This window comes from Ailuropoda melanoleuca, chromosome 8, assembly GCF_002007445.2.
Source record: "Ailuropoda melanoleuca isolate Jingjing chromosome 8, ASM200744v2, whole genome shotgun sequence".
Classification (NCBI taxonomy): Eukaryota; Metazoa; Chordata; class Mammalia; order Carnivora; family Ursidae; genus Ailuropoda; species Ailuropoda melanoleuca.
Window position 1 is genome coordinate 36,842,061 of NC_048225.1, and position 20,988 is coordinate 36,863,048.

Below are 20,988 nucleotides of genomic sequence, written 5' to 3' on the forward strand. Positions count from 1 at the left end.
GGGCCGGGTCCGGGGTGTCGCGGCTGCCCGGCCACAGGCCCTAGCCCACCTCGGGGTCCCCGGCTGGCAGGGGTCGCACTGCTTCCCGCCGGGGCTGGGCGCGTCCTCTGCGGCCGGAGGGACCCGGCCAAGTGGAGGCTTTCCTGGCCCGGCACCCTGGGCCACTTCGGGGTGCCCGCCCCGGCCCCTCCTGGCCGGGCGTTATCAGAGCCGGAAGTCGGCGGGGAGATAACCGGCTCCCGGCCCCGTGGCCGCCTCCTCTGCAGTATTTTCTATTTCTTTTTCCTGGAATAATAACCAGACTTGGAGCTGAGGTGTTGCCGACCCCAAGGGCACGCGGGCCCCGCGCCCCACGGTGGGGACCCCTCGCCCTCCGGCGGGCTTCCCCAGTACCCACGACATTCTGTAGGCCTCCCCCTCACGCAGACGAACCCACAGCCGAATCTTGAAGAAAAGGGGCTCTGGGGGTTTGGGTTGGGTGTTGGGGCCTGAATTCTTCAGGCTGGAGGTGGTCTTCGCCACTGTGTGTGCGGGCGTTGGGTGGTCGGCCCTAGACTCTCCCTAGTTTGATGAGTCTTAAAGTAACTCAAAGCGCACGAACTGCCGCCGACACAAAGCATGGATTGTAACAGTTTTGCTTTCTCATCTAATCACTAACGTTATTGTCATTCCCATGTTACAGATTAGTCAACTGAGATTTAGAGTAACCAGCGCAGGGCCATTGGAGGTGGGAGGACTATAGTTGGAGCCAGCACTTAGTAAGCACATACGCATTCACCATCCCCTCCGACTTGACAAGACTTCTTTGAATCCACAAGGCAACCCTCTAAGTGCTAAGTGCTACTCTGTCCCTGTTTCACAAGTGAGGAAACTGAGGCACGCGGAGGCTGTTTCTTGCATATCAGTTAGTCATTGGTGGTGCTGGGGTCCAGACTCCGGCAGTCTAGCACTGGACCCTTACACCGCCCTGACCAGAGCCTAGCTTGGGAGACTGAAGGTCTCAGAAACCTAGGACTGGGATAGGGCACGTACTTCTGGCTGCCTGTTGAGCAAGAAATAACCAATTGTTAGTCCTTCAGATAGGGGTGGGTGTGTTTGGCGTGGCAGTGACCTTTCCAATTGTTTTTCGATCCTCCAACCCTCTTCCAACCGCGGTTCTACACAACATCCGTCCAGATGCTCGCGACACTTGGGGGCCAGCCATTAGCCACAGTGCATAATTCGCTCACTCTCACTCATGGCACCCTCTGCCTGTAGGAAGCAGGCCACATGGGGAAGCCTAGTTCATGGTCATGCCCTCAGGCGAGCAAACAAGAGTGCCAGTTTGCAGTGGTAGGCCCGGAGAGGCAGGAGGTGCTAACGTTCTGGAAGCCCTAGAGGCTCAGAAGCCAGACCGGAGAACTGCCCCACTGAGTCGTTCGTGGCCCAGTCCCCAGGAGAACAGGGGAACAGAGAGCGGGCTGAGTCTGGGTCCGTGGAGGGATAGGCCAGGACCAATCTCAACTAGAATGGAACTGTGGGTTCTGGGCTCCGCTGGGGGTGGGATGAGTGGGAAGGGGAAGGAGAGTTAGTGCAGGAGGACTGTCAATGCAAAGTGCTTCAGAAACCTGGTGCTTACCCCATTTTCTTTTCGGCTCTGTCCACATTGAGAAGCAGTGATCTTGCTCGTTCCTCTTGACTGCTGTACCTACGTCATCGTATAAATATTCTAGCTTGTACTTAGCCAGCCCTGTCCTGGTGGACATTGAAACTTTCAGTGTTTAACCCTCTCTCAGGTGAGAGCAGCCCCCACTACAGGATGACGCGTGCAGTGCTAGTGATAGGCACGTGATCTGGACAACACGGAAGGCTGGGGCCACCTCCAGGCTGACAGGTAGCCCCAGGATACACACTTCCTTTCCACAGGGATGGTGCTCAGAAAAATGCTTGGAGGATTCAATGAAGCGATTGACAGAGGGGTAAGGACTTCCAAACAGAAGGTCATCCAGATTTCTTCATTTCTGATCTCCAAGGGAGATCTGGGAGGGGTGCTGCAGGCGGGAGACCATCCTTTCTCCATTATCAGGAGGACCTGAGGATACCTATATATTTCATTCCCTGTAAGACTTGTTCCTTTAACATTTATGTACGTATGTATGTATGTATGTATGTATAATTGGCATACAATGGTATAGTACCTTAAGGAGTACACCATATTGATCCAATAATTCTCTATGTTACTCAGCACTCACCACGATAAGTGTAGTCATCATCTGTCACCAACAACATTATTAGAAAATGTTTGACTGGGGGCACCTGGGTGGCTCCGTCAGATAAGCGTCCAATTCTTGATTTCTGCTCAGATCATGATCTCGGGGTCATGAGATTGAGCCCTGTGTGAGGCTCCGTGGTCAGCGCGGCCGCTTGAGACCCTCTCCCTCTGCCCCTCCTGGACCCCCTGCTCGTGCACATGCTCTAAATAAATAAATAAAAAGAATCTTTTTAAAAAATAAAAAATGATTGACTGTATTTCCTATGCTGTACTTTTCAGCTCCATGATGTGTTTATTTTATGACTGTACCCTCCCAACCCACCTCCCCTCTGGCAACCACCAGTTCTCTGTTTGTGAGAGTCTCTTTCTGTTTGTTCATTTGTTTTGCTTTTTAGATTCCACATGCAAGTGAAATAATATGGTATTTGCGTTATCCATGTCTGACTTATTTCATTTAGCATAATTCCCTCTAGGTCCATCCATGTGGTCAGAAATGGCAAGATACCACCTTTTTTGTGGCTGAGTAATACTCCATTGTGTGTGTGTGTGTGTGTGTGTGTGTGTACGTATGTACGTACGTAACACCCCATCTTCTTTATCCATTCATTCCTCAGTCATTGGACACTTGGGCTGCTTCCATATCTTTGCTGTTGTAAATAATGCTGCAATAAACATAGGGGTACATGTGTCTTTTCGAATTAGTGTCTTCAAATTAGTATTTTCTTTGGGTAATTATCCAGTGGTGGAATTACTGAATCACATGGTAGTTCTATTTTTAATTTTTTGAGGAGCCTCCATACTCTTTTCCACAGTGGCTGCACCAATTTACGTTCCCACCAAAGGTGCATGAGGGTTCCCTTTTCTTCACATTCTCACCAACACTTGCTATTTCTTGTCTTTCTGATACTGGTCATTCTGACCTGTGCAAAGTGGTATCTCATGGTGGTTTTGATTTGCATTTCCCTGATGATGAGTGGTGTTGAGCATCTTCTCATGTGCCTGTTGGCCATCTGGATGTCTTCTTTGGAAAGATGGCTACTCAGATCTTCTGCCCATTTTTAAATCAGGTTGTTTGGGTTGTTTGGATATTAACCCCTTATTGGATATATCATCTGCAAATATCTTCAGTGGGTTGCCTTTTTGTTTTGCTGGTCTGCTTTGCTGTGCAAAAGCTTTTTATTTTGGTGTAGTCCTGAGTCTTTATTTTTGCTTTTGTTTCCCTTGCTTGAGGAGACATAGCTAGAAAAATGTTGCTAAGGCTAATGTCAAAGAGATTACTGCCTCTGTTTTCTTTTAGGAGTTTTATCACTTCAGGTTTCACAGTTAGGTCTTTAATCCATTTCAGTTCTTTTTTGTGTATGATGTAAGCAGGTGGTCCAGTTTTATTCTTTTGCATGTAGCTGTCCAGTTTTCCCAACACCATTTATTGAAGAGACTGTCTTTTTTCCATCGTATATTCTTGTTTCATTTGTTGGAAGTTAATTGACCATATAATTATGGGTTTATTTCTGGTCTTTGTATTCTGTTCTATTAATCTCTGTGTCTGTTTCTGTGCTAGTACCATACTGTTTTGGTTATTATTGTTTCGTAGTATATCTTGAAATCCGGGATTGTGACATCATCAGCTTTGTTCTTCTTTCTCGAGATTGAGTGGCTATTTGGGATCTTTGTGGTTCCATACAAATTTTAGGATTAATTGTTCTTGCTCTATGAAAAATGCTGTTCGCATTTTGGTAGGGATTGCATTGAATCTGCAGATTGCTTTGGGTAATATGGACATTTTAATGCTATTAACTCTTTCCATCCATGGTATATCTTTCCATTTGTGTCATCCTCAATTTCTTTCATCAAGGTCTGATATGATAGTTTTGAAAGTAGAGGCCTTTCACCTCCTTGGTTAAATTTATTCGTAGGTATTTTATTCTCATTGGTGCTGCTGTAAATGGAGTTGTTTTCCGAATTTCTCTGTCTGCTACGTCATTATCAGTGTGCAGACATGCAACAGTTTTGTATGTTAATTTCGTATTCTGCAACTTCACTGAATTTTTAGTTCAAACAGTTTTTGGTGCAGTCTTCAGGATTTTCTATATATACCATCATGTCATCTGCAAAGAGTGATCCTTTTTTCTTCCGTACCAGTATGGATCCTTTTAATTCTTGGCCTTGTCTGCTTGCTGTAGCTAGGACTGCCAGTACTGTGTTGAATCGGGGTGGTGAGCGTGGATATGCGTCTTGCTCCTGATCTTAGAGTAGACACTTTCAGTTTTTCACCACTGAGGATGCTGTAGCTGTGGATAGTACGTGCGGCCTTTATCATGTTGAGGTATGTTCCCTCTAAACCCACTTTGTTGAGGTTTTCATCCTGAACGCATGTTGTACTCCGTCTAATGCTTTTCCTGCATCTATTGAGGTAATCATGGTTTTTATCCTTCCTCTTGTTAATGTGGTATCACCTTGAATGGTTTGCACATATTGAACCTCCCTTGCATCCTTGGATTAACCCCACTTGATTGTGGTGAATGACTTTTTTGCTGTATAGTTGAGTTCTGTTTGCTAATATTTTGTTGAGGATTTTTGCATCTGTGTTCATCAGAGATACTGGCCTTAGTTTTCTTTTCTTTCTTTCTTTCTTTCTTTCTTTCTTTCTTTCTTTCTTTCTCTTTCTTTCTTTCTTTCTTTCTTTCTTTCTTTCTTTCTTTCTTTCTTTCTTTCTTTTTGGTAGTGTCTTTGGTTTTGGTAATGCTGGCCTCATAGAGTGAATTTAGGGTTCAGGGTAATGCTGGGCCCATAAAGTGAATTTAGAAGGTTTTCCTTCCTCTTTTATTTTTGGAATAGTTTGAGAAGAATAGGTACTAAATCTTCTTTAAATGTGTTGTAGAATTCACCTGTGATGCCATCTGGTTCTGGACTTTTGTTTGTTGGGAGTTTTTTTTTTTTTCTTTTCTCTCCCAGGCTGAAGTTTTATATCAAAACATTCTGCAGTAAGAGCAAACATCCCCAGCATGTTTGTTACTTAAACAAACGCACACTATTTTCCCTACCCAGAGAAGTAAATAAGAAGATTATCACAATGTTGACATGTCCCGTAGCATAATCACAAGTCCAAGGCTACTTGATGTTCTTTGATTAGCTGGAGTAAGTTTTCCAGTTTCAATTTTGTGTCTCCCTTTTTCTTTCCTTCCTCTTAAGGGAGGGTGGTGGCTGTGGGGATGAAACCCTCAACTCTCAAAAGAATGCCGAGTTGTAGAGTTTGCCGCCTTCTAATATAATTTCCACCGAAGGGGTAATGAGTCATCACGTTGGGAGTTTTTTATTACTGATTCAGTTTTATTACTAGTAATTGGTCAGTTCTGATTTTCTGTTTCTTCCTGATTCAGTTGTGGAGGAATCTAAGTTTCCAGGACTTCATCCGTTCTGGGTTTTGTACAATTTGTTAGCGTATACATTTTCATTGTCCTCTGTTATAATACTTTGTATTTCTGTGGTGTTGGTTTTATTTCTCCTCCTTCATTTCTGATTTGATTAATAGAGTCCTCTCTTTTTTTCTTGATGAGTCTGGCTGAAGGTTGATCAATTTTACCTTTTCAAAGAACCAGCTCTTGGTTTCATTAATATTTTTTCTACTGTTTTTTCAGTCCACTTCACTTATTTCTGCTGTAATCTTTCTTATTTTCCTTCTTCCCATTGACTTTGGGCTCTGTTCTGTTTCCAGCTCCTTTATGTGTATGGTTAGGCTGTTTATTTGAGATTTTTCTTGTTTCTTGAGGTAGACCTGTTGCCAGAAACTTCCCTTTTAGAACTGCTTTGCTCTATGCCAAAGATTTTGGACTGTTGTATTTTCATTTCCATTTGTCTCCATGGATTTCTTTCATTTCCTCTTTGATTTCTTTCTTGACTGGTTTAGTGGCGTGCTGTTTAGCCTCCAGGCGTTTGCGTTTTTTCCAGTGCTTTTCCTGTAATTGATTCCTAGTTTCATATGGTTGTGGTGGGAAAGATGCTTGATATAATTTCGGTCTTCTTAAATTTATTGAGACTTGTTTTGTGGCCTACCGTGTGATCTATCCTGGAGAATGTTCCATGTGCACTTGAAAGAATATGCAGTCTGTTGTTTTTGGATGGAATGTTCTGTACATATTTGTTAGTCTGTCTGGTCTACTGTGTTGTTCAAAGCCACTATTTCCTTGTTGATTTTCTATCCATTGATGTGTATGGTGTGTTGAAGTCCCTACAATTACTGTATTATGTTAATTTCTTCCTTTATGTCTCTTAATAGTTGCTTTATGTATTTAGGAATGCTGTTTCGGGTGCATATATATTTACAATTGTTATATCTTCTTTTTAGATTGGTACCTTTATCATTATGTAGTGTCCTTTTATCTCTTCCTACAGTCTTCATTTTAAAGCCTATTAATGTCTGATAAAAGTATTGCTACCCTGGCTTTTTTTCCCCCTCCCATTTGCATGGGTTTTTTTGTTTTTCTTTTTAGAGAGAGTGTGTGAGCCAGCAGCGGTGAGGGGGGTGGGTAGAAAGAGAGAGGGAAGGAGAAAATCCTAGGCAGGCTCCATGCTCAGCACAGAGCCCAATGTGGGGCTGATCCCAAGGTCCCGAGACCATAACCTGAGCCAAAATCAAGAGTTGGACCCTCAGCCGAGGCCGCTCAGATGCCCTGTGTGGTGTTTGTTTTTGCAGTGCTTCTCTTAAGCCTGTACATGTCTTTAGGTCTGAAAGGAGTCTCTTGTAAGCAGCATGAATGGGTCTTCTTTATGTTTTTTAATCCGTTCAGTCACCCTATGTCTTTTGATTGGAGCACTTAGTTCATTTCTATTTAAAGTAATTATTGATAGGTATGTACTACGCCATTTTGTTAATTGTTTTCTGATTGTTTTGTAGTTCTCTGTTCCTTTCTTCTTTTGCTTTCTTCCCTTGTGGTTTGATAGTTTTCTTTAGTGTTATGCTTGAATTCCTTTCTCTTTGTTTTTTTGTGCAACTATTATAGGTTGTGACTTCTGGTTGCCGTTGGGTTCACATGTAACATCTTACGTGTATAGAAGTCTATATTAAGGTGACGGTTGCTTAAGTTTGAACATATTCTAAAAGCACTAAATTTTATTCCCCCTCCAACATATGTATACGTGTCGTATTTTACGTGTTCCTATTTTGCATATCCCTTAACTAATGTCTATAGATATAATTGATTTTACCATTTTTGTGTGACTTTGTAACTGATCAGTCTACTACTTTACTATATGTTGGCTTTTACTCATGAAATTTTTTCCCTTTTATAAATGTGTTACTTCTAGTGATGGCCTTTTCTTTCCACTCAAAGAATTCTTTGTAACATTTCTTGTAAGGCTGGTTTAGTGGTGATGAACTCCTTTAACTTTTGTTTGTCTGGGAAACTCTCTCCTTCTATTCTGAATGATTTTCTTGCCAAGCAGGGTATTTTTGGTTATAGGTTTTTTTTGCTTTTAGCACTTTGAACATATCATGCCACTCTCTCTGGCCTGCAAAATTTCTGCTGAGAAATCAGCTGATAGCTGTATGAGGTTACCCTTGTATGTAACTGTTTTCTTTTTTCTTACTGCTTTTAAAATTAAAAATTCAATTACTTTTTGTCATTTTATTTTAAGATTTTTTTTATTTATTTCAGAAAAAGAGAGAGTGCAAGTGGGGAGAGAGGAGATCACACAACCCCAAGACCATGACCCAAAATGAAACCCAGAGTTGGACGCTCAACAGACTGAGCCATCTGGGCGCCCCTACTTTTTGTCATTTTAATTATTATGTGTCTTAGTGTGAACCTCCCGGGGTTAATCTTGTTAGGGGCTCCCTTTGCTGCTTGAATCAGGATGTCTGTTTCCTTCCCCAGATTAGCTGTTATTTTTTCAAATAAGTTTTCTGCCCTCTTCTCTCTCTCTCTTTTCCTTCTGGGATCCCTATAATGCAATTGTTATTACACTTGATCATTTCATAGAGTTCCCTTAACCTATTCTCATTTGTTATTATTTTTTTCCTTTTTACTGTTCAGCTTGGTTGCTATTCATTGCCCTATCTGCTGTAGGACTTTCTTTTTTATTTTTTTTAAGATTTTATTTATTTAGTTGACAGAGAGAGCACAAGCAGGGGGAGTGACAGGCAGAGGGAGAAGCAGGCTCCCTGCTGAGCAGGGAGCCTGATGCGGAACTTGATCCAGGACCCTGGGATCACAACCTGAGCCAAAGGCAGACACCTAACTGACTGAGCCACCCAGGCGTCCCTGCTGTAGGACTTTTTAAAAATATATTTTAAATTTTCTAAAGTCAGGATGCATCAATAGCAAATCAGTAGCTTTGCTGTAATCTCTGTTGGCTTGGACTGAAGTCAAGCCCTTCCTGAGAGGATGTGTGTTGCTTCTGTCAGTCATCAGGAGGCAGCTTATCTGGGGAGTAGGAAAGACTTCATGGAGAAGGTGAGGCTGAGTCTTGAAATATGAGCAAGTGTATACAACAGGGTGAGATGGAGAAGAGAATTCTAGGTATACAGCAGGCGCTCAAAAAATAGGTGCACCATTTCTTCTGGGGCCTGGCAAGGTATGGGCATGCTAAAAAACAGAAGAGGAAGCGGGCTGCTGCCTTAGCAAGCATCTACCGAAACCCCACTCTGAGACCCTGCTGGCACTGTACGTCCCTGGTCCACTGCGTTCGGGACCCTGGTCTGCCTGCACCTGCATTTTCCCTGGAAAATGGGCTTGCAGCAGGAATGTACTTACTTATCCAGAAGAAATGAGGGTAGGAGAGAGGCTAGACTGGCAAGTTCAGAGTTGGAAAATGACTTTCTGCTATAACTGATTTGCTGGGCCAGGGAGGCACCAGTCAGCCCTGTGGGCAAAGGGGAATGAGACACTGGACCGTAAAGGGAGCACAGGACGTTCCTCCTTCACGCATGGTGCAGGAAGCACATTGGCCTTTCCCCGTGCCAAGGTGCACCCGGGGAGGGGGGGCTCCGGCCCTTGCCCTGCTGCCCCCACAGGAGACTGGCGGCTCTGAGACTTCCCTGGGAATCCTCAGCTGGCAGGAGAGGCAGAGCCTGGGTGACGGGTCCCGGTCCCAGTCCCAGTGCTGACAGTAAACCCTGTACACGGACAAGTCACCTTCCTCCTCCAAGTGCACAGGGCTAGGAGGGTGGGCTGGCTTGGTGGTTCTCAGTCAGGGCTGCACATTAGAGCCACCTGGGGGGCTTGTGAGACCTACGGACACTCACACCCTACGCTAGAGTCAGGAGGGTATCTCCGAGGGCAGGACCCAGTACTGCTTTGTTTTGGCTTTCAGTTCCGTGGGTGACTCTAATGTGTGGCCAGGCAGTACTCCTGGACTAGGCCATTTCTAGGCCCCTTCCATTAGTCTTGTCCTAGGGAGACAGCTTGTCAGGAAGTGCGCGTATTTCTTTCACCTTCTGTTCTCAGAACACCCACCATTGTGTAGCGGAGTCTCACATCTTTTTTTCTTCTAAGATTTATTTATTTACTTTTTAGAGAGAAAGAGAGAGAGCATGAGCGGGAGAGGGAGAAGAAGGGAGAATCTCAAGCAGACTCTGCCCTGAGCGTGCAGCCTGACGTGGGGCTCCGTCTCACGACCCTGAGATCACGACCTGAGCCGAAACCAAAAGTCAGACGCTTAACCGACTCAGCCACCCAGGCGCCCCTCACTTATGTCTTATTTATGGTTTTATCCTGGCAGACCTATGGAAACTTCCCCACCAGGCTTAGGGCAGGAGACAAGACTGCTTTGCTTGGGAGTGGGGTTTGCTCAGTAAATAGCTCCTGAGTGCCTACTATGTGAGAGGCCCCGGAGCTAAGGAAACTCGGCAATGGCCCGGGGGGAAGTCAGATCCCAACCTGATGATTTGATGTTAGATGCCCTGGAGGCACAGAGAAAGGGATTTACTTCACTTGGTTGGAGTTGGAAAGAGGCTTCTGGAACAGCAAGCCTGGAAGGCCAAGTAGGAGGTGGCCGGGTGTGCAAGGAGGAAGAAAGTTCTGAGTAACAGGAAATCACAAACACAGACACAGCATTGCCACCTTTTCTTCTTTGGCTCCAGCAGCAGGGGGCTGTTCTTGAGTTAAACCAGCACTTCCTACACTTGCTAGTTTCTTCCTGTTTCATCTCAGACGTTCTGTAGCAGGTAGCAGAATAGAGCTTGGCAAGACTTTGGGTCTTAGGTGGAGGGTGCTGGAATTGTTCCTCTGAAAGACCCTTACACTAGTGCCAGGGACGCAGGAGAGAGATGTGGGTCCATTGGCACCAAGCAGGGACTAGGGGACCACACGTGAGGCTCCCCTGACGATTTGCCCTTCTGCACCTGTGTAATACCCCTGCCCCAGGCTCACCAGGGGAATGGGTCGCATTCCTTTCGGGAGCTGATGTCCAGAAGCAGAACAGCAGACCTGCTCTTCCCTGTTGCCATCACCCACGCCTTCTACGTACTTTGGGATGGGATTTCAGGGGTTCTTGAACCAGAGCTTATTCCTTTATGTCTAGGAGACTGTCGATTCGGTTTGTCACCCCCAACCTGAATGAACCATCCTTCCATCAACTCACACACTGCGGGGCACTGGCAATTCAGACCTAAGTGAGCCGAGTGCCTGCCTGTCCTTGCAGCAGGGAGATGGGCCATCACTCCTTTAAAGTGAATGCAAGGCAGGCTGGGAACTGTGCCCCAGGAGACTGGTACCCTGGCAGAGGAGGGGCCTGGAGTGAGCACACACCTGAGAGGGGGGTGTTTCAGCTGAGAAAGAGGAGGAAAAGGCCCAGAATGGCCCAGAGTCTGGTGAACTGGAATTGGGTGGTGAAGAGTCTTGAGAGATGGGGTTGGAAAAGACAGTTGAGAGCAGATTATTGCCGTCTTTCAGAGCCAGGGGAGACACAGCCAGGTGTGTGGTCTAGAAAGATCACTTATAATAGCCTCCAGCTGACTGAAGTGGAGAAAAGCCAGTCTCTCCTGAGCTTCTATAATTGGTTTGGTTTTTTTCTTTTTAGATTTTATTTATTTATTTGAGAGAGAGCACACAAGCAGGGGGAGCAGCAGAGGGAGAGGGAGAAGCAGGCTCCTCGCTGAGCACAGAGCCCGATGTGGGACCCGATCCCAGGACCCTGGGATCACGACCTGAGCTGAAGGCAGACACTTAACCAACTGAGCCATCCAGGCGTGCCGAGCTTCTATAATTGTTAATAACAGTTACAAGACAAAGCGTGTGCGGCTGTGTATCGAGCACGCGCTCTGCAACAGCTGCTGGAAAGAAAACATTCACCGGCACATAATCCTGCAAATAGATGCAATTAGTCCCCATTTTACAGATAAAGAAACTGAGGCTCAGAGAGGTTGAGGAACTTGCCTAGAGATTTTCATTCTGTTAGGGGCTTATGGAAAGTCCAAGGGGCCAGCCACTGCCCTGGGCCCTGGGGAGTAGCAGTGAACAAAATGGATCCGCCCGTGTGTTCAGAGCTGACCTAGGTGATCTAGGATGAGCCATTGATCAAGAGGAATTACAAGGGCCTGGGAGAAGTGTGTTGCTGGGAACAGGTTGCTGTGGGAACACAGGGCTGGGGACCTAACCTGGTGTTGAGAGATTAGGGAAGGCTTCCTGGAAGAAGTGATGTTTAAATTAAAATCAACGGGATGAAGAGGAATTGGCCCTTTAGTCTCTCTGAAGGAGCAGTTCCACACCCTAACCGCGGCACCCCCTCATGAGTGTGCCTGAATCCTTTGACTGCTCTACACCCCCCTGCTGAGGGCCTTCAGGCATCCTATAAACTCCTCCCAAAGAATGTTGCGATATCACCATACCTGGTTTCTTCTTTAGTCCTGTTCCACACACAATACCTGCAGAGGTAGCTGAGAACCCCACTTTTCAGTTCCCCAGGCTGCGCACTGGCCCAGGCCCAACTACGAGTCCTGCAGCCCATCTGCGCAGACAGTAAACTGGGCAGTGCCCCACCCCCAGGCCGTGCAGGACCAGCCAGCTGCCTCCACCGTGCCTGGCTTTCTTGGCATCTGAGTAGAAATGCAGCCCATGGCCATTCAGGAGAGTTCACCTTTCCAGCAAGGGCGCCTCTTGCTTATGGTAGGAAGATTCCAGAAGGAATTCCACAAGGAGGAATTTCAGGTCATTCAGTCTCTTTGCAGACTTCCACAAGGAAATCATAGATTTACAAATGCCCATTCTAGTCTATACCTGCTATGCGGTTTGGGGTGGAAGGACCAGGCTCCTACACCAACACGCCAGCTCCCACTCTCAAATATACTGCTTTAGTCTGACTCCAGATTCTGCTTACACACCCCTGGGGATGGGGAGCTCACTACCTCAGTGAGCAGCTCAGTGGATCTTTTTTTTTTTTTAAGATTTTATTTATTTATTCGACAGAGATAGAGACAGCCAGTGAGAGAGGGAACAAGCAGGGGGAGTGGGAGAGGAAGAAGCAGGCTCATAGCAGAGGAGCCTGATGTGGGGCTTGATCCCATAACGCCGGGATCACGCCCTGAGCCGAAGGCAGACGCTTAACCGCTGTGCCACCCAGGCGCCCCAAGCTCAGTGGATCTTTGAAGAACTTTATTACTTTTAGCTAATATTTATTGAGCGGTCACCACGTGTTGGGAACTGTGCTCAGCTCCCTACATGCATTGTCTCACTGAAACCTCATTCTGCCGCAGAAGATAAGCACAGCCCTATTACAGTATATTTAGTTCATAAGTAATGGAGGGTGACAGCAACTAAGGAATTTACCCCCAGGTCACACGGCTGTTATTGGCAGACCTAAATTCTGACTCCAGAGTCCATGAATGCATCCATTATACCCACACAGCCTCAATCCTGTTTGCCAGAACCTGCCTCCTTTCAGTCTTTACCCACTGATCATCATTCTGGCAAAGACCAGATGGCCCACGTCTTCCCTTCTCCAGGATGAGAAGTTCGGCAGCAGAGGTGGGTCCCCTGCGTGGCGTAAGTGGTGTGAGTGGTGTGATCGGTGTTGGAGTAGGAGAGGAGGGGCTGCCCTACAGGGATGCTGGGAGCCTCCTCCGTGCCCTCTGCGCCCCAAGGGCTTGCAGAATCGGAACTGCCAAAGTTCTAACCATGAGATCCTGGGACCAGCAGCAGCATTACCTAGAAACTTGTTAGAAATGTCAACTCTGGGGGTGCCTGGGTGCCTCCATCGTTGGGCATCTGCCTTCCGCTGAGGTCATGATCCCAGGGTCCTGGGATCGAGCCCCGCAGTGGGCTCCCTGCTCGCTGGGAAGCCTGTTTCTCCCTCTCCCTCTCCCTCTGCTTGTGTTCCCTCTCTCACTACCTCTCTCTCTGTCAAATAAATAAATAAAATCTTAAAAAAAAAAAAAGCCAACTCTGAGGCCTCAGCCCTAACCTACTGAAGGAGAAATGGGGGGGACCCCGCCACTTCATTTCCCAAGCCCTCCAGCAACTCTGATGAAGCCACATATAGAAAGCGACCGCGTTCTAGCACTGGAGGAAGTGGAGGGCAGCGGAATCCTCCCCAACCCCCAAGCACTGCTAAAAATAATGAAGTTTGAGGGACGCCAGAAAAATTCTTTTCCCCCAAATAGCTCACTGAAAGGGCTGTCACAGGTGCCTCAAACATTCCTCTCTCACCTGGCAGCCCTTCCCTGCTTTGGCCTTAGGCTTTGTTAAGTGCCCCTTTGAAGGACTAAGAGCTTCAGCTGCTAACCCCTTAGTGCGGATTCACTTGGTACTTACCAGTCTCGGCTGCACACTGGGGACTTTAAAAAATCGCAGAGGCCTTGAGCCCTCCTCCCCCTGCCCCCACTGCCCCGAAAGATTCTGAATTCATTAATATGGGGTAGGATTTTTTTTTAAGATTTTCTTTACTTATTTGAGAGAGAACGGGTGTGTACAAGCAGGAGGAGTGGCAGGCAGAGGGAGAGGGAGAAGCAGACTCCCCAAGGAGCAGGGAGCCCCTAGACGGGACTGGATCCCAGGACCCTGAGATCATGACCTGAGCCGAAGGCAGAGGCTTAACCGACTGAGTACCCAGGTGGCCCCGGGGTAGGATTTTTAAAAGCTTCCCCAGATGATCTAATGTTCAAACGAGGATGTCCGGATTCTATCAGGATTCTTAGCTATGGTGGAAATGAGTAGATGAGGTCAAGTGGCCCACCTTGGTCCAGTCCGTTGTGGCCAGGAGGCCAGCTGAAAGGCCCTCCCTGTGGGGGCTCTGAGAAAGATTGCCTGCCGGACCTCAGGCCCCAAATGAATGACGGCCTTGCACACACAGCAAGTGACCAAGCTGGTGCCCTGTAAATGTAGTCCCTTCGCTTCCCTGCCTAAGTGCTTGTAGAATGAAAGGACACTCGATTGAATTCTCGGCCTGGAGTCTGGGCTTTGTCTGGGTGAGAAATCAGGGAAGGGAGCTCCTCCTGTGACCTTTGGAATTGTTCCTGGCTGTCAAGTTCTCACACCCACATGGTTTGGGTTTTGTTTTTTTTTTTATTGGATCATTGACAGCTGAACGGTGATGGTCCCTAATTACAAATGAGGAAATGGCGGGTCAGAGAGGTAAAGGGCTGTGCAGGGTGACCCAGCCAGGGTGTGGTGCCATCCGCACAGCACCCGGTCTCTTGGTTCCACAGAGCGTGAGCGCTGGCCTTCCCCAGCCCGCGCCCTGCCCTCCTCTGCTGCCCTCTGCTCCCACAGGCAGGTGCGCCCTCCCAGCGTCTGAGAAGTCAGAGCTACCGCCCTGTGGCCCGAGAAGGAGCCAGGAGGGACACCAGGATTCCTGGTGAGTGTGGCAGGCCCAGAAGGCACAAGTGTGTTTCAAGTAGGAGAGGTGGTCCACAGTGCCCGGGAGGAGAAGGTCATTAGCTGAGAATGAAGAGGAATTTGGAGGTCTAAAGAGATTGGAGGGACCTGGTCAGAGTAATCGTGGAAAAGGGAGTAAATTTACATGAAAAACCATTGTGAGATTGGCAGTACGGCGGACCCTCTTGAATGTGATGTTCATGAATGTATGCTGGAAACCGTGTGCTTTGTTGTGGGAGTGTCTCCTGTGGGACGGTCTCCCACGGTGTTGACTGCTCAGGTTTGAGCAGAGAGGGAGTAGAGCATTGTTGAACCAGGTCTGGGCAGATACGGTGAAAACACAGAGGTCAGTGGGGTTTAAAGAATTGGGAAGAGTGCTTGGAACATGACGGGCCCTGGAAGCCAGGCTGGCCAGGGAGGGAAGTGAGGATTATGAATGGGGAGAAGCAGTGGGAGTGGAGGGGAAGGACTGATGAGGCCGGTGGGAGCAGTTGAACAGTAAACTGAAATGAGAGAAGGCTGTGGTCCGAGTGCTGCTTCACTGAAGGCTGCGGGAGAATGTTCTGGTAGGTAAGGGTGCTGGATGGGTTGTCCAGGGGGATGCTGGAGGTACTTACAAAGAGGCCATACCCCCCAACAGAGTTGTTAACATGTTTGAAGAACGAAGAAGAAAGATGGGTGGGGGCGCCTGGGTGGCTCAGTGTGTTAAGTGGCTGCCTTCGGGGCTCAGGTCATGACCTCAGGGTCCTGGGATGGAGCCCCAAGTCGGTCGGCAGGGAGTGTGCTTCCCCCTCTTCCTTTCCTTCTGTGATCTCTCTCACTCTCAAATAAATCTTAAAAAAAAAAAAAAAGGCTGGGGGACCTCTCATGCTGTCGAGAAGAGGAGAGGGTAGAGCGACTTCAAGAGAACGGGACGTTGTTTGCAAGGCAGCGGAGAAGTACTCGTCCAAACCAGCGCTGTCCAATAGAAATACGATGCAAACCGCATGTACTCTTGAATTTTCTCGTGGCCACATTAAACAAGTAAAAAGAAACAGGTGTAATTTAATAATATATCTTTAGCCCAGTATACCCAAGCTATTACCCAAGATATTATTTTAACATGGAATCAATGTAAAAGAATTACTGAGATCTTGTTGGGTTCCTTTTACCGTACTACGTATTGTCTCCAAAATCCAGTGTGCATTTTACACTTAGAGCACATCTCAGTTCGAACTAGCCGAGTTCAAATGCTCAGTAGCATGTGGCTCGGGGCACCTGGGTGACGCAGTCGGGTAAGCGTCTGCTTTCAGCTCAGGTCATGATCCCGGGGTCCTGGGATGGAGCCCTGCATGGGGCTCCTTGCTCAGTGGGGAGTCTGCTTCTCTCTCCCTCTGCAGCTCCCCCTGCTTGTTCACGCTCCCCTCTTTCCCTCTCCCTCAAATAAATAAAATCTTTTTAAAAAAAGACATGTGGCTAGCAGCTGCCATTCCGGCAAGCTCAGGGAAGGGGGACTGTCGCTTCTAGTGACATGGGTCTTTCAGGTCTCTACCAGCCCTGAGCCTTGTGCTGTTCTGGGAGACATGAAAGAGGTGAATCTCCACCTCTGTACTCAGTATGGTATTCGAGGCAGCAGTGGGGCACTGAACACGCCTTGGGTTCCAGCCTGAGCTCTGGTTTTCTGCTTGGCGAGACCTTGGCTTCTGTGTGATGCCTCCCGGCCTCCGGCCTCCGGCCTCCGAGTCCTCCCTGAAGCAATGATCAAATAAGCAAGTGAAGCAAAAAGCATAGTTCTTTATTCAACTCCGGTCTCCTGCTGGCCTCCCAGGTGGAGACAGTGCTATGAAGCCCTTCGTTAACTCTGCACACGTGTATTACTAACTTTCAAATGCAAAAACCCTGCAGCTTAGACCCAATCTTGGCATGCCTTTTATGTATTTTTAGGATCACACTGTTTTGGTTTTTTTTTTAAAGATTTTATTTATTTATTTGACAGAGAGAGATAGCCAGCGAGAGAAGGAACTCAAGCAGGGGGAGTGGGAGAGGAAGAAGCAGGCTCCCAGTGGAGGAGCCGGATGTGGGGCTCGATCCCAGGACTCTGGGATCACGCCCTGAGCCGAAGAAGGCAGATGCTTAACGACTGAGCCACCCAGGCACCTCCACCCTGTTTTTATTTTTTAAGCAATTCACAGACTTGCTAAAATAGTCCCAACTGTTCAGAAGGGTATAAAATGAAATGTAAGGCTTTCTTCCACCTGGACAGCAGTCCTTCCCCAAAGACCGCCACAGCCCTCATTTTTAGAGCACCGTCCCGGAGAGTTTCTGAGCCGGATACAGATGAGCCGGTGTGTGTGTGTATATACACGTCATTCCTTAACCTGAAGTATCCTCTGTGTGCGATGCTGCCTTGTGCTTTTTCATGATTTTGAGATAATCTAGTATCAGGGCATATCGATGTATCGCATTTTTAAATGTCTCTGTAGTATTAGAATGTGAATATTGATAATTTGTTTAGCCAGGTGTGACACAGTAAGAAATACGTATCTGGTCTCCTCTGTCTGGTTCCTGACACAGAGCCCCTATAGCCCTAGTAATTTCCTGGGTGATAGGAGTGATAGGCGCCCCTCCTGATTCCTGATACAAAAACTTCCTAAGATCCTTGGAATCTCCGGAAGGCTAAATCTTTTTGTTTGCTAACGAGGTGGCTCTTGGAAGAGGAAGGCTGGTTGACAGAGGAACTAACCGCGGGATTAGAGGGTTGGAACTCTGAGCCCTAACCTCCCTCCCCACCCTCAGGGGATAGGAGAGAGGCTAGGGATTGAGTCAGCCACCAACACAGTGAAGTCATCAGTTCCCCCAGGTCCGGCAGCCTCCCCCACGACCGTCACCGAGGAAGTTTGGAGAGCTTCTGGATTGGTGAGCACGTCAAGGTGCTAGGAGCGTGGTACTGCCAGAGAGAGCACGGAGGTGCCAACCCAGTCCCAAAAACCTGCCTGTGTGTCTCTTCTGTGTCACTGTCCCTGAGTTGTGTCCTTTATATTTTTTTAAAGATTTTATTTCAGAGAGAGAGAGAGAGAGCACGCATGTGAGCATGCACACACTTAAGTATGGGGGGGGCGGGGCAGAGGGAGAAGCAGACTCCTCGCTGAGCGGGGAGCCCCATGCAGGGCTCGATCCTAGGACCCCAGCCAGGATCATGACCTGAGCCGAAGGCAGATGCTTCACCAACTGAGCCACTCAGGCGTCCTCGTTGTGTCCTTTATAATAAACAGGTAATAGTGAATGAAGTGCTTCCGAAATTCTGTGAGCCATCCTAGCAAATTATTGAACCTGAGGAGGGGGTGTGGAAACCTGATTTATAGCCAGGTGGTCAGCATTACAGGGGGCATGGACTTGTGGGGGGTGTCTGAAGCGGGGCCGTCTTGTCAGACTGGCCCTTGAACTGTGGGGTGCGCACTCGCTCCAGGTAATTGGTGGCAGAAGTGTCATGAGTAGCGTAAGAGCCCGTTTTCCTCTACTGGTCCCTTCCCAGTGAGCACACGGGGTGTCTCCAGTCTTTTGCCGCTACAATCACCCAAACTGCTTCAGAGACGAAATGTGCATTTGTGCCCTTATCACCGGTAGGATCAATTCATAAGAGTGGAGTTTCTGGATCAAGAGATATGTGCTAATAATTTTTATAGATTTTACCGTACTGTCCTCCAAGAAGATTACGCCCATTTACAATCCCCACCGTAATGTTTGAGGGTGACGTCTGCATGCTTCTGATGACATAACGTTATCAGACTTCTTCATCTTCCCCAGCTGATAGCGGCCCAGTCATTTGACTTTCCGGGCCTGGCTCTCGCCAGGATGTGATCATTGCCTAGGGTGGCTAGTACCCAACAGGTGGTTACCAGCAGTCATGGTGACTAGTGCTATTTTGCAGTGATAAATATATTTTCTGGTTGGAACCTGACGAAAGGGAACAGCCTTCGAGCCTCCACCTATACCTGCCTCTGTCCGTGTTGTTTGGGTTTGGCTGACATCTGGGTGACTCCCCAAGGCCGTATCCAGCAAGATCACCAGGGAGCTCCATCGGGATGCGCTGAGCTGTGGTCCCTGAGTAATCAGGCACTGAGAGGGGCATTACTACCTGTGCTAACAGCAGGGATAGCCTGTAAACTGTGAGCGGACATCGGTCTTCAACACTGTTCATGGCATCTAAACCCAGAAGCCCCAATGTTCCGAGTTGCTCTGCTGACCTTCTACTCGGAACTCTTGTTTCCAAAATTCTAGGCTTGCTTGTCTCAAGAATGACAGAAGTTAGACAGCAACGTCGATGTTTTAGTTGCAGCTTAAAACTGCTGTTTTTCCTCTGAGCTTTTTGACCCTCAACAGATGTGGGGCTGGGAAGGGGGTCTCACCAGCACCTCTGTCAGCTGCACACAGGTCCCCCTGTTCCCGATCTCTCCCGAGGGGCAACAGTTGGACGGGCAGAGCACACATGTCTTTATTTGTTCGTTCGTACCCGTATGTTGGGAACGCCCACAAAGTACCAGGCACTGTGCTGGGATCTGGGGTTTCTGAGCTGGATGATGGGAAAGGAGTTCCAGGGCAGACCTACTATGCACACGTGCCCTTCCTGCTGCCCCCCCACCCCGGTGCAGGACCTGGGGCTGCCCCCCACTGTTTGGGCTCCGGCTGTGGCCTCTCTGGAAGGTACCTAGGACAGCATGGGTGGTAGGCTCTGGGCAGTGCAAGCGATGTGTAGAAAGGCTCAGTCGGCTGCCGGATGGCCCTTCCAGAAGCCCAGTTCGGATCCTGCCGAGCTTCTGTTTGAATACCAGCCTGGGTCCTCTGTGCCCCGCGGGCTAGCTCCCGCACAGTCTCCAGCTCGCCCCAGATTCCTCGGGCTATACCCTGGGCTTCCTACTCAGCAGGGCAGGGAGCTGAGGATCCTATCCTGCCGCCCTGGGTGGCCTCACGGTTCTCCCAGCCCCAATTGCACTTCCTCTCTTTCCCACACTTTTAAAATTGTATTCTGCAAGCTTCCGTTTCAACGAGTGTCTTCTCCCTTCCCCAGCTTCTGCGAGCTTCCTGGCTCATTACTGGGACAGTGGAAAGTACGCAGGATTTCATTTTGGCTCAGCCACTGACTGTGACGTGGCACAAATTCCCTAACCTCCGTGAACTTGAGTTTGCTTCTCTGTAAAATGGGGATAATAATAATACTCTTCCCCAGGCCAGTACCCATGAGCCAGCGTCCTGGGGCAGAGCAAGCAATGGCAGGTGGGGGCAGCATTCAGTGACTGGGGTGCGGGGGAGGGGTGCAGGGGGATTGCGGACTGTGGAGATGAGCTAGGAAGCCAGAGGGGTCAGGGGAGAGTAGCGTTGGTCCCCCCTCAGCTCTGTTTCTGCACCCCACCCCTGGGTGCCTCAGAAATCCACTCTTGGCGTTTTCTCTTTCCTCTATGACATTTCTCTGAGGCTCAGGATGACCGGCTGACCTGGTTTGCATTTAGCACTGAAACTCCCCAATCCTGGGAAAACTCGCAGACCTTGGCACACATTAAGGCTAATGTCAAAGAGGTTACTCCCTCTGTTTTCTTTTAGGAGTATTATGGTTTCAGGTCTCACAGGTTTTTAATCCATTTCAGCTAAATTTTGTGTATGATGTAAGAAAGTGGTCCAGTTTCATTCTTTTGCATCTAGCTGTCCAGTTTTCCCAACACCATTCATTGAAGACACTGTCTTTTCCCCATTGTATATTCTTGCACCCTTTGTCATAGGTTAATTGACATATAACTGTGGATTTATTTCTGGTCTTTGTATTCTGTTCCATTGATCTGTGTCCGTTTTTGTGTTGATGTCATACTTTGTTTTGTTTTGGTTTTGGTTTTTTTAAGATTTATTTATTTATTTGTCAGAGAGAGAGAGAGCACACAAGCAGAGAGAGAAGCAGGCTCCCCA

At 48.0% G+C, this 20,988-nt stretch overlaps 1 protein-coding gene across 1 annotated transcript in view; it reads left to right on the top strand.

Annotated features, from left to right (window-relative positions):
• Window positions 1-20,988, top strand: part of VSTM5 (V-set and transmembrane domain containing 5) — a 29,572-nt gene that overhangs the window by 523 nt on the left and 8,061 nt on the right. The gene's annotated exons all lie outside the window — the stretch shown is intronic.